Here is a 3,475-nt window from a genome sequence, read left to right as displayed (position 1 = left end):
CAAAGTCCAGAAAAATAGTCCAGACCAGCATCTGGACCCACCCCTGCCCGCCACTGTGTGTGTCTCCGGCCTGTGTAGGTCTGCCAGTTCTCCTCTGACGGGATGTGGGAAGAGGAACAAGAAATGATTCATTTCAGGATATCCATTTGGGGTTCCCAAGAACAGAGAAAGATGGCAGTAACAATTAAATATGAATTTTATGCCATCTTTTGGCACTCTGTGAAGGTCCCCGAAGCCAGTGGCTTGGTTTCCTGAGTTGAGGGCTGAGAGCTACAAGCCCGGGGCTACCCTGCAAGCTTTCCATGGTAATAGCCATCGCCGTGTTCAAATACAGGGAGCACAGATTTCCTCAGAGGTAAAAGGCGACTCTGACTGATTCCTTAGGAACTTGAGAGGACCTGCCTTGGCCAGAGGCAGGAAGACAGTTTAGGAGACTCTTCCGAATGTTTACTTGGTGTTTCCCAGTGTCTTAAGTTGTGTTCCCCAGAAACAGGCCCTGCCACAAAGATGATGTGAACATGGTGATTCTTAGGAATCTTCCCAGGAGTGGGGGAGGGGATTTGGCAGAGAAAGAGGCCAAGCAAGGATGCAATGTCAAGCAAGAGGTCACACGGGAGTGGCTCAGGGTGCAGGGAGCTTGGGACAGGGAGGTGTTTGTACCCGATACACAGAGCTGTTGGTTAGGGCTGTCTGTGGGGATCTGAGGGGAGGAACTCTCCATATACTTCTCTGATCTCGATGCAGGTGACCAAAGCAGGTTCCAACAGCTGGGGACAGGTGCTGGCAGGAGTGTCCTGAAATGGTACAGGAACCCGAAGGCAGGCAGGTAGAGAACTGACAGCATCTGCTACTCCCATGCCCTGTGTGCTGCTGTTAACTGCTTAGCTGCATGTCCTTACTCATTGGTATCACTCCTTGTTACTCGATTATCTCATTGAATCCTCAGAACAGCCCTGTGATTGCCCCCACTTCATGGATGAAGCAACTGAATTTCAGAGACAACTGCTGTGATCTGCTCCACTAGCAACATGCTCTCCCAGGTCCTCCCTGACTATCTCCCCAGGTCTCACCACCCTGTTTGCTTTCTTCATGAGCCTGTCTGGTTTGCTCACCACTCACACCCACTGTCTGGCACAATGTTGGCACTTAATAGGTGCTCAATGCATGAAGATTCCAGAACCAAGGGCTCAGTCACCCCACTAAATGCCACATCTCCGAGGACCATGCCTCATGCTGTGGCACTGTAGTCATGCCCCCTCCAGTGCCAGGGACTACAGGGTGCCCCTGGATCCTAGAACAAATGCATGCTGGGAGGAGAAGGCAGCCCCCAGCAGACTTGGAGAGTGCCGGGGGAGACAGGCCCCAGCTGTACTCTGACAGCATCCTCATTCACATCCGCAGACGCATCTGTGAAATTGCCCTCTAAACGATTCCAGTCTCCTGGGAACGACAGCAGCCTATTTTGGGATGTGTTTCAATGTGTCCCTCCAGTTCCCCCCAAAGTCGTGTAGCATTCACCGCCTGTACATGAGCTTAAAGTTAATGTGCGAGATCACTAGTGGCCTCTGGGATGTGCCACAGATCCAACCCTAGAACTGAGGGTTGTAGACAGACCCTAAAGGAAAATAAGACCACTGGCCCGGCAGGCATGGCTCAGCGGTTGAGCATCACCCTATGAACCAGGAGGTCACAGTTCGATTCCCTGTCAGGGCACATGTCCAGGTTTCGGGCCGATCCCCAGTGGGGAGTGTGCAGGAGCAGCCAATCAATGATTCTCTCTCATCATTGATGCTTCTCTCTCTCCCTCTTCCTTCTTCTCTAAAATCAATAAAAATAAATTTAAAAAGAAAATAAGACCACTGGATGTGGAGTCCATATCAACCGGATAAAGTATTTAAGCTGTACACAGCCAAAGAGCAGGTTTGCCTTTGAGACTGTCTGAGGCCGGTGGGGGTTAAAAGGATGGTCTGCGCCCAGTTCTCGGGAGAGCAGTGGGGGATACAGAACACGCCATCCTGTCCTGCCTGCCCTTCGCCTGGGCTGTGTCCTTGGGAGAAACAGTGACCGTGGTGCCCAACTGTGCTGCCTCTTCCTGGTGCCAGAGTGGGCAGGGCCCAGGCCCGGACACACAGGGAGAGAGATGTCACCCTGAAGGGGACCCCACGCCGGGGAGGGGCTGTGGCAGAGCTGCTCCTGCAGGCTCGGGAGCTCCAGGCTGGGCGCCACCTGCCTCCCCAACTCAGACTAAATATCCAGCCCTTTGGCGAAGTGAGAAATTCTTGGCCTTGGCCTGGCCGGGCCTCTCTGGCTTCAAATCGCCTTCCTTCACGGAACCGGGGCTGCTGTCTGCCCTCAGCCTGTTCTTCCTGTTCCTCACCCCAGGAGCTCAAGCTGATTGGCAGACTTATCCAAGCATGGAGGGTAGGGCACTGGCCTTGGGCAGCAGCCAGGAAGAGGGCGGGAGTGCGAGCCAGAGACCGAGGACAGACATGGAGTCAGGGACTGTCTGGGAGCAAGAGACAGAGTGAGACGGGCACTGCCATAAGGTCAGGGATGTAGGGAGAGAGACGGAGAGACACTGGGGGACAGAGAGATAGAGCAGAGAGAGACAGGGGAGAGGCCAGGAGAACAGAAGTATCCTACAGGAACGCAAGAGAAAGAGAAAAGCGAAGGAAAGAAAAAAGGAGAAGGGGAGAGACAGCTGAGCAGACTGGGCCCTGAACCGAGGCTCCCGTGGAGTCTGAGTGCAGCCTTGCCCTTCAGCCTTCTGCAGGGAAAGGGAGGGCTTCTCCAAGGTGGGCCTTCGGTGCTGGAGCAGGGACTTCCCACAGCCCACATCTGCTTCCCATCTGGATCCCACTCGTGGCGGATTTGCATCCCCAGGCTTTCTCTCCAGGTCCACAGTCCATTCAAAACAAACTGTGGCTTTTCGTTCGTAGCTGCGAATCCATGCAGACATCTGCGGTCCTCTTGGGTTGTGTGGGGCCCCGCAGGTCCCTTCAGCGCCAGTGCGGCACCAGGGCCAGACAGGTGGTGGCAGAGGGTGGAGAAGGGGGAGATAGTGGCCCCCTGGCTCTGACCTGGAGAGGCCTTGGAGTCCTTGCCTAAGGGATGTTGGGAGGCACCCCAAGTCCACTGACCTCCCAGGCCCTTCCCCTGAGGCTGTACCTCGTGTGCTGGTGACATGGCCAGTTTGTCCTTCCCGCATCTGGGGTGGGATACACCAGCACAGAGCCTTCGGCCATTAAGACTGGCCATGGCCAAGCAAGCTGCACAATGTCCTTGACAAATGGTACTTGTATATTCCTTTCTCTTCTCCTCCCCTCCCTGTTCCCACTCCTCTCCCCCTTGGACTTTTGGACCCTTCTGCTACTCCACCCCAGGCCTATTACTGCCTCTCCCCATTAGTCTATTCATTTATTCATTCATTCACTCAGTCATGTCACCACTCATTCAATAATTAATTTATCCAACC

Source organism: Myotis davidii, unplaced genomic scaffold (genome assembly GCF_000327345.1).
Source record: "Myotis davidii unplaced genomic scaffold, ASM32734v1 scaffold309, whole genome shotgun sequence".
Taxonomy (NCBI): Eukaryota; Metazoa; Chordata; class Mammalia; order Chiroptera; family Vespertilionidae; genus Myotis; species Myotis davidii.
The sequence above is the reverse complement of the archived record's forward strand: the minus strand, read 5'-3'. Positions refer to the sequence as shown.